At 42.7% G+C, this 26,203-nt stretch overlaps 1 long non-coding RNA gene across 1 annotated transcript; it reads right to left on the bottom strand.

Moving 5' to 3' along the window:
* Positions 1 to 9,603: 9,603 nt before the first annotated feature.
* On the bottom strand, positions 9,604 to 23,209 carry LOC143836813 (uncharacterized). The gene is made up of 3 exons (XR_013230760.1): positions 23,114 to 23,209; positions 13,258 to 13,359; positions 9,604 to 9,632 (listed from the first exon to the last, which is right to left on the bottom strand). It is a non-coding gene; the product is annotated as an uncharacterized LOC143836813 (long non-coding RNA).
* Between the last annotated feature and the right edge of the window lie 2,994 nt (positions 23,210 to 26,203).

Raw genomic sequence — 26,203 nt, 5'->3', positions numbered from 1 at the left:
AAGAAGATCCACACACAATGCTCTAAAAGTCCTTGACTTTAGAACATAACAAAATTGTTATGAATATATTTCCTCATCAAGGCTGTATGATTAACCGTTCAATGAAATAAGCCGTTAAAAGACCTCTTTCTTCTTTTTATTTAAAAGACACACTCCCTTAATAGACCTAAATTATTTTGAAAGGATCCCAAGGCTTATAAAGGGCAAAGAATTTAAATTGATTCCTCTCCCACGAGAATCCCTTTACTGATCCTTTCTAACAAGCAATACCTAAAATCTAACAGAGTTTTCTACGCTTCCGCATCTATCTGAAAGGAAAAATTTCTCCTAGTTGAGCGTGGACCATAGATGAATAGAGGTTGGCAATGACGAGAGTATTTTATTGAAAAAAACTGATAATCTGGCACATCAACATGTTGCAGATAATGAGCCATTTCTAGGGGCTTTTCGCACACCTTCAAAATTGCACAATGGTTGTCAATTGAAAACGCTACTGATTTGCCATTATGCACAACGTCGTTGACAATCTGCCACACACCTGAAACCGATCCGCAAAAAGCGCTTCCTTGTAGCGCTTTCAGGGAAATCCCCAAAAGTGGATTCACCCTCCGGAAAGCGCTACACTCCTGCAACCAATCTGCAACACTAGCGGGAAAGTTCTGTGCGTTACCATTGTTGTGGTTTCTACAAAGTCCCTCCCCCTGGCTCTCTCCTCTGATCTTCCAGCGAAGCGATCGCCATTTTTTTTTCTCCGAGCGAGCGAAGTTCAACCCACCAGCAAGCCTGTTTAGAGGCTTCCCCGGCTTCAGTCCCTCCCCAGAGCTGTTTAGTCACTAAGCACAAACAACACAGAAGCCCGTTTGCTGATGTATTTTCCCTTTATTTTTTACACTGTTTTCGGCCGAAAGTCGGGCCCGTGAGGGGGGGGATTTTTTTTTTCACTTGGGGGGAGCGTGGCAACGATGAAACGACAGCTCAAACACACCTGCCAGCTGATGGGTCTCTCCGTTGCAACGAATCAACACATATTCGTTGCAATGGGTGTGTTTTTTTTAAAAAAACAAAAACCTTTCTTAAAGGGAAAGGGGCTGTTTGGAAGCATGCTAACGGCTGCCCATTGGCTGCTTGACGGCCAGGGGCGGGACGAGCTTGGCAATAGCGCTTCCTGTCTAGCGATTTTTGCTGAGACCGGAAGCTTGTGGGAAACGATAGAAACGCAACTGGATTCCACTACAAAGTCAGGTATGCATAATGACGAATTGCACTATTTTAAATGGCGATTTTTCGTTCAGCAAACAATTTGCTACAAGGATCCCGGGGCAGAAAGCCCCCCAGATCTTACTATCCCCTCCAAAGGGAGTAAGAAGCCAGACAAGTTCACAGTAAGAAATCAAATGAATATCCTTTCCTTCTTGAGGGGTAGTATAAATATAATGCCTTTGAAGAGGATTTACTTGCTTCTTTTGGAGTATTTCCCATTCATAGGCAAGGTAAAAATTCTTATGAGGTCACTGCTCAACTGGTTGGTTTAACTAGCTCAGAGTCATTTAACCCCACTGCTTTCTGCTCCCTGTGAAAAGTGGTGATGAGAAGAAAGCAGGAGTTGAAATGACTCTGAACCATTGAACCTCCAGCTTTCTGCTTGCTGCAAAAAGCAGGGGGTCAAATTCCTCCCAACAATTTCACCCCTGCGTTTTGCTCACTGCCAAAAGTTGTGGCAAGCAAAATGGAAGGGGTGAAATGGCTAGCAGACATCTGCTTTCTGCTTGCTGCAAAAAGCCCTGTTTCTGCTTGTCACAAAAGGTACCACTTAAACCACTACTTTCTGCTCCTTGTCACTTTTTGAAGAGAGCAGAAAGCAGGGGTTTAAATGTCTCAAGAACCAAAATGAGCCAGTTCAGTTTGCAAACCAACATATCTCTTCATGGTTTGGTTCATAGTTCAGCCCATCCCTAGAAATGTTTAATTCCAAAGGGGGCAGACGCGTACCTTGAACTCTTTAGGGTTGTTTTTTGCCAAGGTTGTTTTCCTTGTTCTCTTTGGCATTACAATTTGGATATAGTTACAGAGAAAATTGACATTCCACTCTTCCAGTGTCTGAGAAGACTAATTAATATGCCCTATTGTGTTTCCAATGTTGCCTTGTGGGCAAAATTTGGACAGAAGTCATTAGAGGCTAGAGCATGGCTATTTGCTTTTAAGCTGAGGATACAATTTTGTGAGGACTTGCTCTTCTGAAAATGGTGGACAATAAATTAGGAAAAACATGATTCTGTTATCTTGATTAGGAAACATGGGGCCGTTCCGCATTCGTCCAAAATAGCACAATGGTTACTAATTGAAATCACTACAGTTTTGCCGTTATGCACAACGTCGTTGACAATCTGCAACAATCCTGTAACCGATCCGCAAAAAGCGCTTCGTTGTAGCGCTTTCAGGGAAATCCCAAAAAGTGGATTCACCCTCCGGAAAGCGCTACACTCCTGCAACCAATCTGCAACACTAGTGGGAAAGTTCTGTGCGTTACCATTGTTGCGGTTTCTGCAAAGTCCCTCCCCCTGGCTCTCTCCTCTGATCTTCCGGCGAAGCGATCGCCATTTTTTTTTCTCCGAGCGAGCGGAGATCAACGCACCGGCAAGCCTTCGTTTACCCAGTGAGGCTTCCCCGGCTGCAGTCCCTCTGTTTAAAGTCACTAAGCACAAACAACATAGAAGCCCGTTTGCTGGTTTATTTTCCCTTTATTTTTCACACTGTTTTCAGCCGAAAATCGCGCCCGTGAGGGGGGGGTTTCACTCGGGGGGAGCGTTGCAACGATGAAACGGCAACTCAAACACCACCTGCTAGCTGGATGGGTCTCTCCGTTGCAACGAATCAACGCAGATTCGTTGCAACGGGTGTTTTTTTTTTTTTTTAAACCTTCCTTAAAGGGAAAGGGGCTGTTTGGGAGCATGATAACGGCTGCCCATTGGCTGCTTGACGGCCAGGGGCGAGACGAGCTCGGCAATAGCGCTTCCTGGCTAGCGATTTTTGCCGAGACCAGAACCCTGTGGGAAACGATAGAAACGCAACTGGATTCCACTACAAAGGCAGGTATGCATAACGACGAATTCCACTATTCCACTATTTTTCGTTCAGCAAACAATTTGCTACATGGATCCCGGTGCGGAATGGCCCATGTAATTGAAATTGATAATTGCAGAACCTTGTTTATTGTTTGTTTTATGGCATCCCCCTTTCAATAATTACTCTTCAGGTGAAGAAGTACTTTAATATGTGGAATTTATTGCTGCAGGATGTGGTGATGGCTACAAGCTTAGAGAGCTTCAAGAATGGACTGGATCAACATGGCGCATAGTTCCATCAGTGGCTATTAGCCACAATGAATAAATGGAACACTGTATCTGGGGCAGTGATGATTTGTATTCCTGGTGCTTGGTGGGCAGCAATGAGAGTGCTTCTGCAATTCTGGTTCACCCTGCTGGTGAGTCTCCTGATATGCCTGGATTTTGGGCAACTGTGTGATACCAAGTGTTGGACTGAATGGGTCATTGGCTAGCTCTAATATGGCGTCTGTGATATTCTTAATGACTTACCATCTTATTTTTAGTACCTCTCAGTTTCATTGCTTGTAAAGCATATTTGTCTGGGCCCAACATATCTGAGGGAACACCTGTTGCCCTAAGTCCCCCCCCCCCGGACATTACATTCTGTGGGCATTAGCCTATTGGTCGTTCCCGGTCCAGGGAGGCATGCCTGGCCTCAATCAGGGCCAGAGCCTTTTCAATCCTTGCACCAACCTGGTGGAATGAGCTCCTGGAGGAACTATGGGCTCTGCAGAAGTTTTTGGCTTTTCACAGGGCCCATAAAATGGAGCTCTTCTACCAGGTTATTGGTTGAGGCCAGGCAGCAAGGAAAATCAGGGCCCCCCTATAGGAGTGAATGGAGTAGCAGTAGGAATGCCAACATCACCTTCTATCTCCCTCCCCTCTAGAATGGTTTCTTCGGCGTGGGCTGTAGTTAGTTATTGTTCTTACCGCCACATCTTACCCCCAAATCGGGTTCATGTATATTTGAATTGTGTTTTATTGTGCATAGAGTTTTTATTGGGGTTTTAAGCATTGTAACTCACCTCGAGCCTCCGGGATGATGCGAGTAGTAGTAGTAGTAGTAGTAGTAGTAGTAGTAGTAGTAGTAATAATAATAATAATAATAATTCTTGCCACGGTTTTATACGGCAAGTTTGCTGACAAGGTATATTCTCACTGAATCTGTCCTAGTGGTCTGGAAATGATTGATACACCTTTCTACATTTTGTTCAAGTGTTCTATATCCAAGAATCATTATATTATGCCCCTATTAAACAAATGCCTCTCTGCTCTTCAGTAACTGTTCTCTTCCTACTCAAAGAAAGTTACCCTGAAAGTTACATTGTAAGTAGCTAACTATGTATAAGCTTCTTGGTTCCAAATAAAATATCTAGACATTTTCTGTTGCTCAAAATTATATGTTTATGAACTTCAAGGGTTGAAAGGAATGCAGAGGAGAGTCGGATAGGGGAACTGGTTTGATGCTTAATGTAGGGTGTTTAAAAGGCAATTAATTTTATTTATTGGCAGTTTAAATTACACAATGATAACCATAAAGTGAATTTGATATTACTACTGAAAGATTAATCTAGGACTGGGATAGGATTGTGAACAAGTTAAATTCTAGATCCCTGCTTTCTTGTCATATTTTTGCTGAATGTTGTGAGGAACATTTTGTGGCTTTATTTGCTACATCATTTGCTGGTAGTGCCACAGTTCACTCATTGCTTTCCACAGAAATAATAATAATGACAGCAACTTTATATCCTGCCCTTCCCAGTTGGCTCAGGGTGGGTATATACAGTTCTAAAGTTACAGAAACAGTTATTATATTTTAAACTAAAATATATTAATTAAATTATATTATTAATCTGCCCCATCAAACCTTATAAAGGGGAACTTTGCGGTTGGTGCTTTGTGGATGCATATTGTTGGTTTGTGAGGAGGCAGGTCAGCATTTTCTTGGTGTTAATTGTTTTGGCCTCAACTGTAGGCCTGATGGAACAGCTCTGTCTTGCAGGTCCTCCAGAATGTTTGACAGTCTCAGAGAGCCCTGATCTCATCAGGAAGAATATTCTATCAGGTTGGAGCCAGGATTGTAAAATTCTTGGCTCTGGCTGAGCCCAGTTTAGTGGATGAGGTGCTCCTGCAAATACAGCGGTCCCAGATCATTAAGGGCTTTGAAGGTTAGCACGAAAACTTTGAACCTGATTTGGCCTCAGATCTGGAGCCAGTGCAGGTTAAGAGAGCAAGGGTATGATATGGTAAAGACTCATGCTACCATGTTCTGGACCAGCTGGAGCATCAAGCTTCAAGGGCAGCCCTACATACAGCAAATTACAGAAATTTAGTTTGGAGGTTACCATTACTTGGATGACGCTGGCTAGGTTGGATGCCGATAGATATGGTGCAAGCTGTCATGCCTGGTGAAGATGGTAGAAAGCCTGGTGGGAGACCTTTGTGATCTGGAAATCCATAGATGGGGAGCCATCCAGAATCATGCCCAGACTCCTGATGTTGGTCATAGGAAGATCTAGTGCTGGGAGTTGCACTGTACCTCCTCCAGTGTGCTGGCCTAGTCAGAGGACCTCCATCTTCACTGGATTTAATTTCAGCCAACTCTTCTTGAGCCAATCCACCACTGCCTCCAGAAAGTCTGGGGGTGTTGATAGCTGGCCATCCTTCAACAGAAATAGCTGGGTGTCATCAGCATACTGGTGACATCCCAGCCTGAAATCATGGACCAGTTGGACAAGGGGGGCATGTAGATATTGAATAACATCATGGAGAGGATAGCTCCCTGTGGGACTCAGCATATTAGGGCTTGCCACTGGGATATTCTTTCCCCTAATGCCACCCTTTGTCCCCAACTTTGGAAGAATGGCCTCCAGTTGCAGTTATCTGGTAACTCTGGAGCTATTTAAAGTAAACATCAACTGGTGGGCCAAGATTTTGGCATCTTCTTTTACTTAGATATGATATCTGTCTCATTAGCTTATCTGTTGGTGACATGCAATGGCAGTCCCCATTTTCATATAACTATTGTCTAATAAGTCTCCTGCTAGTGGTGACCAAGTTACATGCTTCCTAGCTTTATAAGATATTATCATGGGTGGAGGAGAAAGTTTTTTTGGGATGGGAACAATCTGGATTTTGCAAAGGTGTTACTACAGTTGACCATTGACATACTTTTCAGTTTACTGCAGATAAATATACCAGTTTAAATTTGGGCTGTGGCCTTTATGGATCTTAGAGTTGCTTTTGACTCAGTGCCCAAGCAGAGATTATAGGATAAAGAAATAATCTATTATCAAATGTCTACAATATTTGATTCTACAACTATATTATCAGCCTACAGCTCTAGTAAGATGTGGTATACCTGGTGAACTGACTAAAACTGTTATTTTGAGGAAAGGAGTGAAGAAGGGATATATTTTTGCTCCTCTGTTATATAATTTATATATCAATAATTTAAGCTGTTATATCTTCAGAGAAGATATCTTCAGAAATGGTAATGACTGGGGAAGGCACTGGCAAACCACCCCGTATTGAGCCTGCCATGAAAACACTAGAGGACATCACCCCAAGGGTCAGACATGACTCAATACTTGCACCTTTATCTTCAGAGATGAATTCCAGCTGCTTGATCTTACTCCTGTAAAGCTACTATGTCTTTTGTTTGATATAGCTCTTCTCTCAAAATTTGTGTCTGGCTTACATAAATTTATAGCCTCCTTCTCATCGTATTGCTCCAAAGAGGGCTTAAACATTAGTGTTTCTGAGTCAAAGATACTTTTCAGTAAAAATCTACAGACAAGAGAATACAAGTGGGCATTAGTAGGTCAGTCAATGGAGCAAGTAGAGCAATTCAATACTTAGGAGTTATATTACAAATGAATCTTTTTTGGAAGGTGTATTTGAACTTATAAGAACAGACATGAGTGCTGGGAAGGCTATTTTGAGATTTTATTATTATGATGGGCAATATGTTCCTGCAGCAATTAAAGCTTTTAATGCCAACGTTTCTGGACAGTTATTGTATGTTGTAGGAGTTTAGATCAGTGTGGTAACAGATATCATTGATGGACCATTTCTAAGATTTTTACACAATATTCTGGGAACTCTGAGATGTGTGGCAGGAATAGCTTTGAAAGTTGAGGTTGGGGAAATGTCTTTTGAAGAAAATGTTTGGTAGAGAATGTTTAACCTTAAAATTAGGATGCTGAAATCAAATCAAGAATCAGGTCTTCTTGGTTTAGTTTTATCTGGGCATTACATATTATATGAATAGTTGTGATTTGAGTTAGTCAGTTAAAGGACATTTGTGGGGTCTTGGTTACAAGAGTATTGTAGGCAGAGAGTACAGAGTATGTTCACCCTTTTCAGTTGGTATTCACATTAACATGCCAAACTACCTATTTGCATTTGCTACTGACAGTGTTGTTAGGAAGATTTAATGGTATTCCATATTAACCAAATTGACTCTATAGATCATCTTTTTTGGATTGTCATGAATTTGCAGAGTTGAGAGCTGAACTGACTTTCTGTTTACTTAAGAAGGACTCTGTCTCTTTAGAAGCGAAGTCCTCTTGGTTACTAAGCTATGAAAATAAACAAGTAATTCATGTGTGACTAAATTTTTGGTGGCTGTAATAAAATCATGTTGTAACTCTGGTAGCAAATCTTAGGCTTCCCCTTTAGTGCATGATGGCTTACTGTTGATGGTTTAATGTTTGTCATGGAGGCAATAATTAAAAAGAGTTGGCAACAGTGAAACTTCTTGTCAGTGGAATGTACCATGTGCCACCGGAACACTTATCAGATTAAGGAAGTTAGATACAACCCTATGTAATCAACCCATCTAGTGGTTTATATATAGCCTGATTCCTATTGGAAATGTAGCACATGGAGTTCTTTCCATCCATTATTTTATTTTCCCTTGCATCTCTGTTGGTAGGGACAAACTATGTGACTAAAGAGAGGTTGTTAACTGAAAAATTACCTGGATTTTCTGCTATGATTGAAATAAAACAATTTCATAGCTTTTATGGGGAAAAACAAGTAACTGCTCAGTACACTGCTATCCTAGCAGTTACCAGAAATGTAGTCATTTTTAATATCACAAAATGATTTCGTATGACTAGTCTTTTTGTGATGCTTATGTCTCAGTTCCTAAGTATGGTTATAAAACAAACTCTGAACAGGAAAAACAGCATATTTTAAAAGCAAAGGATTTAATATATTGTCATAGACTGGCTCATTTAACAGGGTACTTTGCCTGAGATGTCATATTTTCCGTAGCAATTAAGTTTTGTGTACTAGATTTCTTTTAGACATATAGCTTTCAAAACAGACTTCTATCTTTATTTTCAAATCTTTTGATTATGCTTGACTTCTTGTTTCTTATAATTAATCTAGTCGCATGGAACAATTCTTGCCAATGGAATACATCATGTATTGTTCCTTTCACCCTCAATGTATAGCTTGCATTGCATCTCCAGTGTAACCCCTGTCTCAATTCCTTCATTTTGTCATTCCAATGGCTCCAGCTTGCAGCTGCTGCTAGAATCTGCTGGTTAACCATTTCTATTTGGTGTGGAAATGTGATGGCTCTTGTTTCAAAAGGTCTCTTCCTCCACCAAAGTTTATTATATGCCACAGGCAAACTAAAGGGATGTATCCTGGCTAGATCATTGCAGCATAACCAGAGTCTTGCTTTCTGACAAGCTGAAGGATATTAGTAAACATCTTCCACTTAATGTTGTACAAGATAAAGTTGTAACAAGAACAAGTATTGGCAATTATAACTAATGAGCCTCCTCAGAAACAATACTGAACACTGTACACATTCAAAGAACAAATAAAATACATAATCATATATATGCAAAACATTTAAACATTCTCTGAGTGCCTAGATCCAAACACTTTTCCATTGGTGAAAAGGGGACAGTAGGCCCCTTTGCCCTGACCTAGATGGCCCAGGCTAGCCCAGATCTTAGAAGCTAAGCTACAAAAGGTCACAGGAGAGGCCTGCTTAGCACTTTTAATCACCAAGCCAAATGAAGTCCAGCAACCACATATGATACCAAACACAAGGTTTGGAAAACACAGTTTTATTGCGGACAGTGACATTGAGACTAGACAGTTGTAATGCACTTCATATAAGTCTCCCCTCAAAGTCAATTTAGAGACACCACTTGATGCAGAATGGCACAGCTTGGTTACTATCAAGAACTAGGTGGACCATAGATATTAGCACCATTCTGCAATCATTCCATTGGCTGTCCATCAGTTACCAGGTTCAATTGAAAGCATTGGCTTACATACAAAGCCCTTCATGGCCTTGGACTCTCATATCCATGGGACTTCTTTCCCCCATGTTCTGCTATGGCAGCTTTGCTTATCTGAGCAGGATCTTCTGCAAGTGCCACATTGCCAATAGGAAATATCTACAACTGCCCATACATACGCATTCACTATTGTGACTCCCAGCCTGTGGAATTACCTGCTTGATGAGGTCAGGAAGGCTTCCAGTCTTCTGACATGCTGCAAAGTATGAAAAACAGAATTATTCAGGAAAATATTTTTACAAAGGTAATAGGGCTTCATTCAACCCTTCATGTTTGGAATGTGTAAATTGAGGTAGATTGACCATTAATGCCACTGGGAGGTATCCTATGGGCCAGTTCCTTCCACTGGTGCTACCTCAACCCAAGAGCCATCCCAATTCAAATAGTGGGGTGGGTGTGAGTAGAGGGCATGATAAGGGACATGTCAGAGTGGACCATGGCATGATGAGGGTTGGGATGAGACCAGTCTCATCCACTGAGCTGTCCAGTTCTGCTGGGCATCTCCTGCTTGATGCTGGCATGGCAGGCTCTTTTCCCTCCTGGGGGGGGGCAAAGGGGAATGGAGGCAGTGCTCCTTTTCAGGGCCTTTTTTCCCCCTCCCTCTGTCCCTGGTTTGAATGCATGGTGTGGGGGTATATTGTACCTACTGTCATCTACGAATGGACTCTGTATGTGCAGTGGGGATCTTTCAGAAGTCAGGACCCTGGACTGTATGAAAAAGAATCTGCAGCACATGCAACTTGTATATGGTTAGACTCTGTTTATCAAGAACTGATAACTCTGTAGCAGGTAAGAGGCAGGGACAGCAGGTGTGCTCCTAATCCCCTCTCCTGCAAGTTCATTTTACTCACATTCCAAATGTATACACTGAGGATTATAGATACAAATGAATTCATAAGCATTTTAGCCTTGAAATAAAGAGCAGAACCTCTAGCTTCTACCTTGGAGATTGCATTGAAATTTTATGATCTCTGCGGAAGAATTCGGTTACCAGAAGCTGAGGGGCACTAACAGCTGGCTGTGGAAACAAAGATGCTAAAGGATTAAAATGAGAGAATAGCGGAGAGAGCTACTGAATTTTAGATATTTTTTCATATAATCTCCTGAGGCAAGAGAATCAGGGTAGAGATTTTCAAAAGAGCTCTGCCCTTCCCTATGACATGCCACTGAGAAATGACTCAGAGTTGAACAATCCTGAATAAGCCAGTCTAGTAGGCAAGGCTCATGGGGTTAAAAGGCTTACCAGCCTCATCATTTTCTTCTGAAATGTCTTGCATATATGCATCTCAAACAGCAAGCCATCCTTTTAACCTGTTTTCTGTCACCAGAAGCCTGTCTGTATGACCTTGAAGGGCCAAAAGAGACAACCTATGGCAGAGATCCCCAACCTTTTTGAGCCTGCAGGCACATTTGGAATTTTTTTTAACTGAGCTGAATGGACTTCAAAAATCCAGGGTTATAGAAGCATGCTTCAGGTTGAAGGATGGGTGTCTCTCTGCACTCCCAGCCTTGAGGAAGTATGCTTCTTTGTAGGCTTTTCCCCCCAGTTTTCTATCAACTTTGACTGAGTGGAAGGAGGTACTATTGATCTTGGCTTTGTAGGACTTATCTTATGCCTGTGAGGTATGACTTATTTTTATGCCTGTAACTAAGAAGTAGTATCGAGTAGTTAGATGTTTTTATTTTCCATGTGCCTTGGAAACTTGAACCTGTACCGATACTTGTATTTTTACTGTTTCTTTTCTTTTAATTGTCTGGTTTTAAAAAGACAGTGGCCATTTGCTGTGTTGCCTGGAAAAGAACTCACAGTACTGGTATAGCCAGGGTCTCACAGTATATTACAAGAAGCAACATTTTTGCTTACAGCACCCTCCTGCAAGCCTCTTGTCCCTGGTTTGGGTAGAGGGTCTGGAGTGTGCATCAAAGTTACATATAAATTTATGAGGGAAATAAATCCTCTATGTTGCAAAGCTTGTTGTTCTTGTGGTCAGCCATTCAGTAATGTTCGACTCTTGGCGATCCTATGGCACAGCTATCACCACGATCCACGATCCCGCACTGGGATCAGCTGCACCACCTCAGCTGTACCCCCCACTATACTGTGCTTTTTAAAGGAAAGATTCAATTATTTGTAATTCTAATAATTTATTATTGTTTGTTGTGATGGATAATAATAGACATGTATATAGTGCTTTTGATATCCAAAGTGCTTTACAGGCACTATTTCAGCCTTGCAAGGTAGGCTAGTGGGATTATCCTTATGACTTGGATGAATAATTGAGGCTGATACATAGTGATTTGTCTATGGCAGCCTAGTTTGTGGGAGAGATGAGATCTTTGTAAATCAGGTTCTAAATTGTCCTAATGAACAACACTAACCGGATCTACAATTTGAACATGGAAAAGCCTGGCTTCTCCTCATAGCGAGTACACCAACCCCCCAGGGAACAGAAATGACAGTTTCAACAACTTTCCCATGGCATATTTTATGCTGAAAATTAAGGCCACAGTTCCATCTACTTGAATATGCCTCCTTGGTTTCAACAAAACTGACATCTGTGTGATTATGAGAAGAATCTCAGCCTTTGATACAGCACAATATGCATTTGTTGTCCTGACAGATACCATCAAACATTATTTTAGAAAAGAAAAACACTGAGTCTGCAGAGTTTCCTTTTGGGTGTATGCACACTTTTAATCCTGTTCACACAAATCTGGTAAAGCATGAGAAGACATGCCAAGGTCTGACTCAGCTTGGATCCAGTCACTTTATGTCATGGGGCTGAAGCCCTAGAGCTTATGAAGGTTCTGGCAGGCTGATATGCTTTGTTTCATTTGAACATTTAGCAGCTGAACTGTGGCCGTTTGTTGGGTGATTCTTTTTGTTGGAAACTGAATGCTGAACAAGAGCATCCTCCAGCTGTCTGGATGGTCAGTAACCTGTTTTTCTGTCTGTACTAGAGTTCTGCTAGGGTTTATAGGCAACTTCTCTTTGCCTTTAAAAATGGTGAATTGGTAACTTCAAAAAGTGTTTGGTCATTAGGAGTGTTGTTGAGAAACTGGTAGCCAAAGGACTGGGAAGGTACTGAAGACTTAAAGATGGCCCTACAAAAGTGTGGACTAGCTACGGAAATGAGTTAGAGAGCAGCAGTTTTGGAGTGGAGTAGATATGAGGCAACTTTGCTCCTATAAGTAGTGTTGCTCCCAGACTCACCACTCCACTAACACAATCCCTTGCAGCTTCTCCAATCTCCTCATATAAAACCCTAGTCAAAGCCATAATACCTAAGTAGAATCTTTACTTTAATGATACTGCTTCTTCAGCCTACAGATTTTGAGCAATGCCATACTAGATACAAAAAATAAATAACCAACCAGTTGCCACTTGAAGTCCTTTGAATTTTATTATGTGAAAAGAAAAAAGAAGAGTCTACAGCCAATGTAACTCCTATGCCTGCCAAGAGTTTGTTAACCTTACATAGTGATGACAGACCCTCATTCTCATGTATCTGAGTCTGCCCGAAAAGTGGCTACAGCAGATTTAAGATTCTTCATCACATACCAAATGCACTGAAAGTCTTTCATGGTAAGCTGGTGCCACAGCTCATGTATGATTCACATATGTGTCTGTACAATGATTACTGTAAACTAGATGAAATCCAATTCAGTTCCTCAGATTCTTTTTTGGAGTTCCTCACTGCATACTTCAGCTGAAAGCAGGTTGGTTCTACTTGGTTGGCTCCCTGGATTAACTTTATTAATCCTCTCAGTTTTAACTGAGGGTGGGTGAGAGCCATAGGGAACAAATCGTAACTACTTACTGCTTCTTAGGACCTCAGGAGCCAGAGCACTAATCAGAGTCTATGGGTCACTGCTCTTCTTGTTGACAGATTATGGACTCACTCTGCCCTAGCAGTGGGGAACTGTAACAAAAAGTTTATTCCATCAAATTAACTTTATACATTAGAATTCCCCAAACACCGCAAAGCTTTCACTCTAGCCCATTTTGATGTCCTCCTATCTGCTCTTCTTGAAGGAAGATATGCATGTATATGGACACTTTCTCAGCCGATTACAGTCAGGAATGGTAGAAACAATCACACATTTCCTCTTACATTGCTGATTTTACCAGGACATTCTAAAACTGTACATTACCACACTCTGTCCAAACATCCAAGGAGACCAAATGACCATTTTCTTGCTGACCATTCTAAAGAAACTACCCTTAAGGGAGCAAGAATCTATGTTATATGTTCTGACATAGTCAAAAAGGTAGAAGAACCTGGTCTAGTAATTTAATAATTTTATTATTACTACTGTTCACTTTCTATACAGAATATCTACTTTATGCATTCAACATGTATCATGTATTGTTGATATTCTTGACTGCTGATCTTGAATCATAATAATAAGCTGAAATTGACAGCCCCTCATTATTGAAGAAAACAGGAAGAATCCACAAATTCCTAATGCTTTTAAAAGTAATGCATTCAAGTAGGCAATGCCCCAAAGTTTCTATTTGTCCAAAATCACAGTGGTTAAGTCTATCAGAGTATGCTATCTTTTGCATTCAACTTTGCATTACTTGAGAAGGGACAGAGTTTCATCTTGTAAGAATATATGCTCTCTCATATCGAGAAACAGTTACAAAATCTAAATACAGTGAGGACATCTTTAGGTACAATCCTAAGTATAAAGGGTACTTTGTAATGATCATAAAGTCTAATAAGTATAAACACTTATTCCACCTTTAAAGAGACATTAGCCACACAACTTGGCATCCCTGTGATCTGCAAAAATAATGACAAAGGGGAGTCTCATGGTTACCCCAGTTGCTAGATAAATTCCCCATCCCAATACCTAATTTGGATAACAAAGGGGGTAATCATGAAGGATTGTTTCCAAATTATTAGGGACTACTGATAAAAAATAAACTTTGGAAAAGTGGAGGTTCCCTTGACTATTAGGGGTTATTACAGCTTCTCTATGAAGGTCCTGCAACTATAAGAGGACATCTCAACCTCTCCTTGGGATTACAATGAGATCCACCAGTGCATACCAAGGTTATTCCCTTAGAAACTCTTGAAGAATCCAGTACAAAATACTGGAATGTTGTCTTATTGAGAAGTTAAAGTACAAGCACACAAAAACCACATAAAACACACACTCAAGAAGTCTAAGGAAAACAAGGGTGAAAAGGGATAGTGTTTTGGGGAAAGGCAATATTTACCTATCATGACATGGAGAGGTCCAAGGAAAGAGGACAAACCATCAACTTTTGTCTTCACTGACAAGCACCACCAAATTGGTCTCACCGTCAAACTAGCTTACATAAATAAAATATCCTGCTCAAGAGCTAAAGATGAGACTAAGCCCTCCTTAACAGTGAGGACTGCAGGCAAATGATCACTACCGAAGAAAGGCTCTACTTGCCAACTCTCACCCAAGGTAATGGAACCTTTAAATGAGGCTAATATATATAATATATATAATATAATATATATAATATATATAATATATAATATATAATATATATATATATTATAATCCCCTGTGGTAATGGTATTTGTTTAAAGGGTTTTTGAAAGGATCAGACTTATTCACAATGGAGACGTCTATCAACAACTATTAGTCATGACAGCTATAGCTGCCTAATCTTAGGATACCTCTCTGAAAACCAGGTGCTGGCAGAAATAAAAAAAGAATTGTTGTTTGTTCGCATTCTGCTTGTAAGTTTCCCAGAGGCATTTGATAGACTACATTTAAAAAGAGAATGAGAGGAACTAGATGGAGAAGTGAATGGCTTCAGAACACAACCTGAATACAGTCAGAATCCCCAACCCCCAATCATTTTCTCTGCCCCAACAACCAGTCCAGATCTGATATTTGCTGAAATGCCTGACTTCCAGTTTTTCAGAGAAAAGGAAACATAAATCCAGGGAGCCTCACAAAACAGGGCTGCACACCTTAATACTTCAGACTATGCATAGTCAAGTTATAATCCCCTGTGGTAATGGTATTTGTTTAAAGGGTTTTTGAAAGGATCAGACTTATTCACAATGGAGACATCTATCAACAACTATTAGTCATGACAGCTATAGCTGCCTAATCTTAGGATACCCCTATGCTAGAGGGAAGGCTTTCGAGTTTATGGCCTGTTTGTGAGCTTCCATAGATGACTGGCTATCAGTTATTGAACAGAATGGTGGACTAGATGAACCTTGGTCTCATCCTTCTTGCATTTAAATGAAGCAGCCAACCTCTGCATTACTACTCTTGATCTCTACATGGGCTGAAAAATAGTTTCTCTTTCTTCAGATTCAGTTCCAACACAGATTTCCCATGAACCTCCCAAGCATTTTCTTCAGTTAATTTTTCTTCAATACAGTAATTTCCTTCCCAAACTGTACCCACCCCCCACACAGGGAATTCACATGCCCAATTTTCTGACGGCCTCCATCATGCCACATCTCTGTGGGTGTTATCTGTGTGTGTATGGGACTGCAAAGGAGCTTTCCATTGGAGGGCATTGCAACAGGCATGACCCTAAATGCCAGTACTCCCCCTGTTTGACAAATCCTTCTCAACTTTACACCAAAGAGTCAGACAATGCAAAGTGCCCAGTTTAAAAGAAATAGTTGCTGTCTTATCAGCAACAGCCATGTGAAGAGTCAGTCTGCCTTCACTCTTTTCCTTCTGTTATCAGTCCAGAAACTAGGGTATAATCTGCACATGGATTTTTACCCAGTCCCCATTCGAATGAATCCCATCTACACTGAATTTGATTTGCATTTTGATTTTGGACACTTTAAATTTTCCCTCTTCAACAAGCATGATTGATTCATAAGGCCCTACCATTCCTCCACGATATTCTGGAGTGGATATATGCTTTGATACTTGAAAAACCAGCATCAGGAAGAGTGCAGCTCTTGGCGAATTAACTTGCTGCTATGAGGCTGTAGCAAAGAAGTCTTCCCTGATTGGCAAGGGTGTCAGTTCAAAGTCTTCCTGGTCCCCGGTTTCAAGGCTTGTCTTACAGTGACTGTGCTTCAGAAGCCCTAACATCTCTCAGCAGAGATTTGCCTCGTGGTCCCCCCCACCACTCTGCTATCGCAAATCCTCTCCACACACACACCTCGTTCAAGAAAAGAGACTCCTGCAGTGCTTGGCTCCCCCACCAAGGTTCTAAGTTTCCCCAATCGAGTGCAGAACCTTTCTGTTTCAATGGGGGGGGGTAGAGGAAAGTTCAAATCAATCTGAATTCAGCAGGATTCACAATGGAATAAACAAAGTAAGTGCAGAATCAGCCCAGGTCTCTGTTAATTTATTTCATAGAATCATAGAATCATAGAGTTGGAAGGGGCCATACAGGCCATCTAGTCCAACCCTCTGCTCAACGCAGGATCAGCCCTAACCATCCTAAAGCATCCAAGAAAAGTGTGTATCCAGCCTTTGCTTGAAGACTACCAGTGAGGGGGAGTTCACCACCTCCTTAGGCAGCCTATTCCACTGCGGAAATATTCTGACTGTGAAAATCTTTTTCCTGATATCTAGCCTATATCGTTGTACTTGAAGTTTAGACCCATTACTGCATGTCCTCTCCTCTGCAGCCAACAGAAACAGCATCCTGCCCTCCTCCAAGTGACAACCTGTCAAATACTTAAAGAGGGCTATCATGTCCCCTCTCAACCTCCTTTTCTCCAGGCTGAACATTCCCAAGTCCCTCAACCTGTCTTCATAGGGCTTGGTCCCTTGGCCCCAGATCATCTTCGTCGCTCTCCTCTGTACCCTTTCAATTTTATCTACGTCCTTCTTGAAGTGAGGCCTCTATAACTGCACACAGTACTTTGGCCTTTCTGATGATTTATCTACAGTGCCTAGTAACCTGTAGGTACTCTTCTTTAGAGCTCTGTCCTTCCCTCCATTTCCTGAACATCTCCCTTTTCTTTCTTAGTTCCTCTTGAAGTTCTCTGTTCATCCAAATAGGCTTCTTAGAGCTCCTGCAGTGTTTTCGTCTTTCTGGGATAGTCATTGATTGAGCATGCAATAGCTCTTGTTTGAGTAGCGCCTACCCTTCACATTCTCCCTTCCCTTCCAGCATTCTCGTCCATGGTATGACACTCATCATGTCTCTGAGTTTATTAAAGTTTGCCCTACGAAAATCCAACATCCGCGTCTGGCTACAAGCTTCCTTGGCTCCCCATCTCAAAAGGAATTCTATGAGGACATGGTCACTTTCCCCTAGGGTCCCCACCTCCTTCACCTCATCCACCAACTCTTGCCTGTTGGTCAGTAATAAGTCCAGTATGGCTGAACCTCTTGTGGGTTCATCTACCATTTGATAAATGAAATTGTCAGCCAGGCAGGTCAGAAAGTTGTATGACTGAGGATGTTTCGCAGAGTTTGTTTGCCAGCACACATCTGGGAAATTGAAGTCACCCATGATGACAAGGTCCTGCCACTTGGATATTTTCTCAAGCTGCTCACAAAGTGCAGCATCCACATCCTCTCGTTGGTCAGGCGGTCGGTAGCAGACACCAACCACCACACAGCTTGTTTTCCCCTTGCTTATTTTCACCCAGATGCCTTCCACTGTAGATATACTTTCCTTCACTAGAGTTTCCTGACAGGTAAGCCCTTTCCTCACATACAGTGCCACTCCTCCACCTCTTCGATCTATTCTGTTTTTTCTGAACAGTTCATATCCATCCACATTACATTCCAGTCATGAGAATCATTCCACCAAGTTTCTGTGATGCCTACTAGATCATACCTTTCCATCAGCATGAGAAGTTCCAGTTCTTCCTTCTTTTTGCCTATGCTTCAGGCGTTAGTATAAAGACATCTGAATCCTTTTACTTTTGGTTCCCTATGAGCTGGCCTTGCCGGTTGGGCTGCCCCCAATCGTTCTCCTTCCTTACACTCTCTATGTTGATCGTCTCCTTCTCCTTGTGGCTTCAGTTTAAAGCTCTCCTGATGAATCTCCCCAGGTTCCTGCCAAACACATTCTTCCCCAGTTTCGATAAGTGCAGTCCATCAGGTGCTAGTAGGCCTTCCTCAAGAAAGCCTATTCCATGGTCCCAGAAACCAAATCTCTCCTGCCGGCACCAACTACGCAGCCAGTGATTCACCTCCATTATCTTCCTCTCCCGACGCATTCCTCTTCCCTTGACAGGCAAGATTGAAGAGAATACCACTTGTGCCCCCATTTTCTTGAGCTTCCTCCCCAGATCTTGATAGTCTTTTTTAATAGGAGCGATGGTATTCAGGGACATGTCTTTCGTTCCCACATGGACCATCACAAATGGATAGCGATCCGTAGATTTGCGGAGTTTGGGCAGCCGTTCTGAAACGTCTTTAATTTTCGCCCCTGGCAAGCAACACACCTCTCGGGTTAGGGGGTCGTGCCCAACCCCATGGCGATCCATTCCTCTTAGCAGGGAGTCTCCAATTACCAGTACTCTCCTTTTTTTTTCTTCTCAACTCCATTTCCTTCTATCCCCGTGGCCTCTTCAATTTGTCTTAGACTTTGTTTTGGGACCTCTTCCCTTGTTGTCCCTTGCACCTCCTCTGCAAGGGCCTGAAATCTATTCGGGAGCTGTAAAGGCCCCGAGAACCGTCGCGCTCTATGCCGTTGAGTCTTTTTCCGAAATGTCTGCAGAGGCTCCGTAGTGAGGTCAATCTCCTTATCCTCTTCAGGACTGGTTGTATCCTCTTTATTCCGAGTTGCACGGCTGTGATCTATAAACCCCTCCCCTTTCTTACTTTGGGTCAGAGTAATAATTTTGTTGTTGTTGTTACGTGCGAAGTCGTGTCCGACCCATCGCGACCCCATGGACAATGATCCTCCAGGCCTTCCTGTCCTCTACCATTCCCCGGAGTCCATTTAAGTTTGCACCTACTGCTTCAGTGACTCCATCCAGCCACCTCATTCTCTGTCGTCCCCTTCTTCTTTTGCCCTCGATCGCTCCCAGCATTAGGCTCTTCTCCAGGGAGTCCTTCCTTCTCATGAGGTGGCCAAAGTATTTGAGTATTTGAGAGTAATAATACTGTCTTCTAATCCCCTAATCCTTTCCTCCAAAAGTCATACCAGCTTACACTTGGGGCAGATGTAGTCCATCTTGTCTTCTGGGAGGAAGGCAATCATGTCACACTCACTGCAGATGGTGGGATGAGTGTCCTGGAGGTCCATTGTAAGTTCTAGGCAGTGCAAGTACTAGGGAAATATAATCTACTGATTCTAATTACTCGGCCTAGAACCCCTTCGGCTCGCGCCAAAGACTCGCGCCTCCGGCGAGGAGCAGCCCTTTTTAAACCTCCCAGCAATCACCCAGCAATCACCTCACCCAGTCAGCACAATAGCCTCACCCAGTCAGCAGCAACACTCCCCAGTAGCTCTCTCCATGTGCTCTCAGTTGCCTCAGCTCCTACTACCTAATTTCAATAGGTAGTAGACCTGGTATCCTGAAATCAGGCCTGTCCCTACTGACACCTAATGCTCATGAAATCAAACTGATATTTTTGAAAAAAATTCACAAACTAATAGCCACACTACCAAAATGCCATAAAGATGTTATGCCTTTTCTGAAATTATAAAACAAAATGATAAAATCACATATCTAAAGTGGAGGGGTCTGTTTTCATGAAAATGTTGCCTGGTGTTAATTGTTCTGCCAATGTTCCTGCACTTGGGGATTTTTCAGTCTGCAGCCACCTGGATTACGGCAATAAAAATATCAAAGGAGATTTCGTTAACAAAGCAAATGAGATATTAGATGCCTTTTTGGAATTCTGTAATAAATTGTATGAGGCAAAAAATAACCCACACTGATTAATGGACACTGCAGTATGGCAAATATTCCTCAATTAGAGACATGCTAGGTAGATTGATAACATTGGAAGATATTAAACCAGCAGTTGACCAAAAGTAGGAGCACCTCCTGGATTAAATGGATATACAGGGGTATTCTATAAACAACATAAAGATATTTTAAGTCTTCTGCTTTCTCTTTATGATATTATGAAGGGAATGTCTCTTCTTTGTTCTTGGCTGGAAGCCAAATTAGTTCTGATTCCAAAACCAAATAAGGATCCTACATCCAGAGAGACATATCATCTTATATTGCAAATGAATAAAGATCATAATTTTTAAACTAAAATTTTGGCCTCTAGATTAAAAATATAATTTATACTTTAATAAACATAGATTAACTAGAGGCAAAGCCCATTATATCCAGGAATACAACTGGCGCTAGAGCTTGGCAGTGGGAAGACAAAGGGGAGGAGTTGTCCAGTCTGTAAGGGCATGGGGTTGAATGTGTGTTGTGGTGGCATGGAGACAAATGAGGGCATGGGTGTGGAGAGATGGGTGTCAAGAACCTGTGGTCTGAAATGTTCGTTGAGTGACCTTTGGAAATTGTGGCATAGAGGTTACAGATGAGCTGTCCAGAGCCATGTCTTCAGATATGTGAAGGGGAAATCAGACTGGAGACTCTTCTTAGGAGGAAATTACCTGGCAACCAATTCCTCCCAATTCTGTATTCAACATAATTTTCCTTCTTGTCCCCCTGCCCTGATACACATGGGGTAATCACAGTACACAGGTGTCTACCCTGCTTCTTCTGTCTCCATTTTTTTTACTGTTCATAAAATGTTATGTGGCCAAATGCTTCTTTCACGGCTGCTCCTTAGAAAAAGAAAAGCTGGATTTTTGTATCCTGCTGTTTAGGAGTCTCAAAGTGATTTACAAACACCTTTTCCCTTTGTCTCCCCACAATAGACATCCTGTGAGGGATGTGGGGTTGTGAGAGTTCTGAGAGAACTGGGAATGGGCCACAGTGACCCAGCAGGCTTCAGGTGTCTCAAAGCAGTTTCCACTCGCCTTCCCTTCCTCTCCCCATAGCAGACTCTCTGTGAGGGTGGTGGGGTAGAGAGCATCACTTGGAAGATGGCAACCCTAAGAGGAGGTCCCTCTGTGCACAGCAGTCTTGACCTTAGTCAGGTTTATGCACACCTGGGTAGTGTGGAATTCCAGAAGGTGAATCTACACCAATATGGCAACCTTACCTCATCTCTGCAATGTTTTCTTGACCTAAAATAGGTCAGGGGGTGCTAGGTAGCAGACTTCAAGGAATATATTCAGACCAGGTACAGCCAACCTCCAGTTGGGGCCTAGAATTTCTGTTCATTTCCAGACTATACAGACCAGCTCTGCAGGCAAAAATGGCTACTTTGGAGGGGTTGACTGTGTAGCCTTGTATCCTCCTGAGTTTTAGGGAAGCCAGCCTCCAGGTGGAGTCCGAGAATCCCCTGGAAGTACAGCTTATCTCTAGGCAGTTAGGATGAAGGGAAAGCGCTCTCCCCTCTCATGCACCCCTTCAAAAGAATGCACATGGCCCCAGAATCCATTTGGTTGCTTGGCTGGTGTTGTCTGCCCTTCTGAAGCCTGAGACCTACTGCTGGCAACTGCAGTCCCTGTTGTTGTCTGCAAGGCCAAGTCATTGCCTAATAAAAGTGGATCACCTAGTTTCCCCCAAAGTCTCACTGTCCACTTTCCTGTAAAGCTAACTCCTCTTGAAATTTTGGCCCACTTATGTCTTTGAGTTCATAGGAGTTTTTATTTACCAGGCCAAGCTTGAAAAAAGTCACTAGTTCCCATGTCTCTCTAGCCATTTACTTGTTCACTATTTACAGGCTGAAAATATTCTTTATTTAGATCTTCCTGAACATTCCAGACTCGCAGGATTGATATTGTTCTATTTGTCTGTACCCCAAAAGACAAACAGTTGCTGGTAAGGGCTGGCCACAGCCCATAGCCCAGGAGGGACACACCCACAACCACTCCACCCTAACCACAGTCTGTGAGCCTCCACCATCCTCTCTAGATCGCTGCTCATCTCTAGATTATAATGATCAGCTCTGCAGGCAAAAATGGCTACTTTGGAGGTCGGACTCTGAGGCATTGTACGATTTTCTGGCCCTTCTCCAAACCTCCAGGAATATCTCCAACCCAGGGATAGCCAATCTCCAGGTGGGGCCTGGAGAGCTCCTGGAATTACAGCTCATCTGCCGAGTATAAAGATCAGCTGCCCAGGAAGAAAGGGCTCCTATGGAGTTTGGACTTGGTTGAGGAGAAGAAACATTTAAGATCTCCCATGCAGGTTGTTGTCGAGTTGAAACACTTGAGGCCTACTGCACAGGGTTGTTGTGCAGATGAAACAGGATGCAAAAGAACTTCTGCAACAGCTTCCAGTTTCACCTGCACAACAACCCTGTGCGGTAGGTTTCAAATCTGCAGACAGTTGCTTGGCTGTTTCTTCCCTCCTGCAGCATGGCCAGCCACAGCAGTATTTTAAGTGAGAACGGGCTTTTCTGTAGCCTCCCTCTCAGCCAACTGTTTGGCAGAAGGGGAAATTCCCCCCCCCCTCAAAAGGAAGGCCCTCAGGCTCCCCTGCATCGCTCTTGGAAAGGCCTCCTTTCCTCAGTCAGGGCCTGTCAGAGGCTCCTTCACAAAGGGCCTCAGGGGGGGGGGGGAGCACTCTGCAGCCTCTGCCAGCTCTGTCAGGGTTCTGAGGCAATTTACAGTTGGGCATGACAGTTAGGACAGCCTTGGGGCAAAAAGGGCTGGCACAGCCTGTCCAAGCCTCTGTTCTCATCCCCCTTGGCAGCCCTACTGACCTCCTCTCCTTGTGGTAGTAAGGAGCAGACTGGCAGTGATGTCTCCAGATTGCCCCTGGCTGGGCTAGATGGGTGGGTCAAGAGGCGCTTTGCGCCTGCCGACTGAATGGAACTCTGGTCTGTCCTGGTGAGGGCCCAATCGGATTGGCCCTTTGGCCCTTGGTTGCGCGCACCTCCAGATTGTCCCCCCCCATCCTGGACTGAGCCCACCCCCACACCCCTTTTTGTTGTTATGTGCGAAGTCGTGTCCGACCCATCGCGACCCCATGGACAATGATCCTCCAGGCCTTCCTGTCCTCTACCATTCCCCGGAGTCCATTTAAGTTTGCACCTACTGCTTCAGTGACTCCATCCAGCCACCTCATTCTCTGTCGTCCCCTTCTTCTTTTGCCCTCGATCGCTCCCAGCATTAGGCTCTTCTCCAGGGAGTCCTTCCTTCTCATGAGGTGGCCAAAGTATTTGAGTTTCATCTTCCGGATCTGGCCTTCTAAAGAGCAGTCAGGGTTGATCTCCTCTAGGATTGACCGGTTTGTTCGCCTTGCAGCCCAAGGGACTCGCAAGAGTCTTCTCCAGCACCAGAGTTCAAAAGCCTCAATTCTTTCACGCTCGGCCTTCCTTATGGTCCAACTTTCGCAGCCATACATTGCAACTGGGAAGACCATAGCCTTGACTAAACGCACTTTTGTTGGCAGGGTGATGTCTCTGCTTTTTAGGATGCTGTCTAGATTTGCCATAGCTTTCCTCCCCAGGAGCAAGCGTCTTTTAATTTCTTTGCTGCAGTCCCCATCTGCAGTGATCTTGGAGCCCAGGAAAATAAAATCTGTCACTATCTCCATTTCTTCCCCATCTATTTGCCAGGAATTGAGAGGGCCGGATGCCATGATCTTTGTTTTCTTGATGTTGAGTTTCAAGCCAACTTTTGCACTCTCCTCCTTCACCCGCATCAACAGGCTCTTTAGTTCCTCAACACCCCTTAGCCTTTTATTTATACTGCAGAACATGGTTTATAGATATGGCTTTGTCCCTAAATGATATATTGCAGATGCTATTATGAAAGTGATGTTATATTATTCAAAAAGATTATGACTATTATATTTTTATTAGATTTGTATACTGCCCTCCCACAATGGCTTAGTGCAGTGAACATCATCATATATCATCATCATCATCAAATATAAAATAATCATATTCAAACATAACATACAAAATGCAAAATCACAGATACTAAAAATTATTCTAATTAAAATTTTAACCTGCATTAAACACCATTATTAAAAATATTTAAAATAATAATTCTGGCTCACTCCAGGTGTTTTTGTTGGGCATTTCTGATGAGGATTCTGGAAGGGGCCCAGTAGATATTGCCCATTCCCTGACCCCAACCAAATACTTGGTGGAAGAGCTCCATTTTTCAGACCTTGCAGAACTCTGCTAGTATCTAAAACTTAAACCTGATCCAGAATTCAATTGGGAACCAGTTCAGTTGCTGAAGTACAGGCCAGATATGGGCCCTCTAAGGCTGCTGCATTCTGGACCAGCTGCAGTTTCTGGGGCAGGGATAAGACTCAAAAGAATAACTCAGGAAGCACACACTAAGCCAAATTTTGAAAAATTTCAGCTCATGAACTGGTTTGTGCGTTTCCCTACTCATGTCCAAATCTTTTAGAAGGTCATTTCTCTCATAGTAGTTTATAATGCTTTGGCTTTGAAGGGCAGCTGCTTGGATTTTTAAAAAATTATTATCACTATTTTAAGGTCTAATTTTATATGTTTGCAATGTATTGGTTTTATTGCTGTTAGCCACTTTGGTCCACTAGTATATTTGTAAATGTTTTAATAAATAAGTTTAAATAAAATAATCATGCACAGATCCTATTGTAGGCTTAGATTTAGTAGTGCTAAATGGCCAGGTTATGGCATGCCTCCTGTGACCTGGTGATGGAGCTTTCTACTGATAATTTTGGGAAATATATAAACAAAACTGAAAAAAATAACCCATCACCAACAATAACAGCAAAAGGATTGTGAGAACAGCTCCCCACTTGTTTGTCCACCTAATAAGTATATTATTTTAGTAAGCTCTTTAAAATGAATGGTAGATTTAACAGCCCCCTTCAAGGATCGCTGCCTTGTTGTGGCAAGGGGGCTTGCGTAGTTCAATGAAGCTATGAGCTATACCATGCAGGGCCACCCAAGACGGGCAAGTCATAGCTGAGAGCTCTGACAAAAGGTGATCCACTGGAGAAGGAAATGGCAAACCACTCCACTCCAGTATCTTTGCCATGAAAACTCTATGGACAGTTCCAATAGGCATAACGATATGACGCTGGAAGATGAGCCCCTCAGGTCGGAAGGTGTCCAATATGCTACTGGGGATGAGCAGACGGCTAGTACGAGTAGCGCCAGAATGAATGAAGCGACTGGGCCAAAGCCGAAAGGACGCTCAGTTGTGGAAGTAACTGGTGGCGAAAAGACAGTCCGATGCTGTAAAGATTTTTATTCCATAGGAACCTGGAACGTCAGATCCATGAATCAAGGCAAGCTGGACGTGGTCAAACAAGAAATGACAAGACTGACTCCCTGGAGAAGAGCCTAATGCTGGGAGCGATCAAGGGCAAAAGAAGAAGGGGACGACAGAGAATGAGGTGGCTGGATGGAGTCACTGAAGCAGTAGGTGCAAACTTAAATGGACTCCGGGGAATGGTAGAGGACAGGAAGGCCTGGAGGATCATTGTCCATGGGGTCGCGATGGGTCGGACGCGACTTCACACATAACAACAACAACAAAGATTTAACAGCCAGTCTAACATGCTCTCAGGATTCCTGCCAATTTTGTCACATAGCACATAGCAGAGTCACAATGTCCTCTTTCCATATATATATATATATTTTAAATTAGCAAATGCTGGGTCTAACTCTACAACTCTATAAGATGTTGCTGTGACTTTCTTTATTCATTCACTCCTCTTTAACCTCTCATTTATCCCCATCAGAACAAATGACTCATCACAAGCTTTAAAGCATTTCTCTTTATGTTATCTTTTATATGTTGTAAAGTCATCAGCCAACATCTGGGTTTTATGCTCTTCC

Source organism: Paroedura picta, chromosome 4 (genome assembly GCF_049243985.1).
Source record: "Paroedura picta isolate Pp20150507F chromosome 4, Ppicta_v3.0, whole genome shotgun sequence".
NCBI classification, from domain to species: Eukaryota; Metazoa; Chordata; class Lepidosauria; order Squamata; family Gekkonidae; genus Paroedura; species Paroedura picta.
This window is presented reverse-complemented; position numbering and strand designations above follow the sequence as displayed.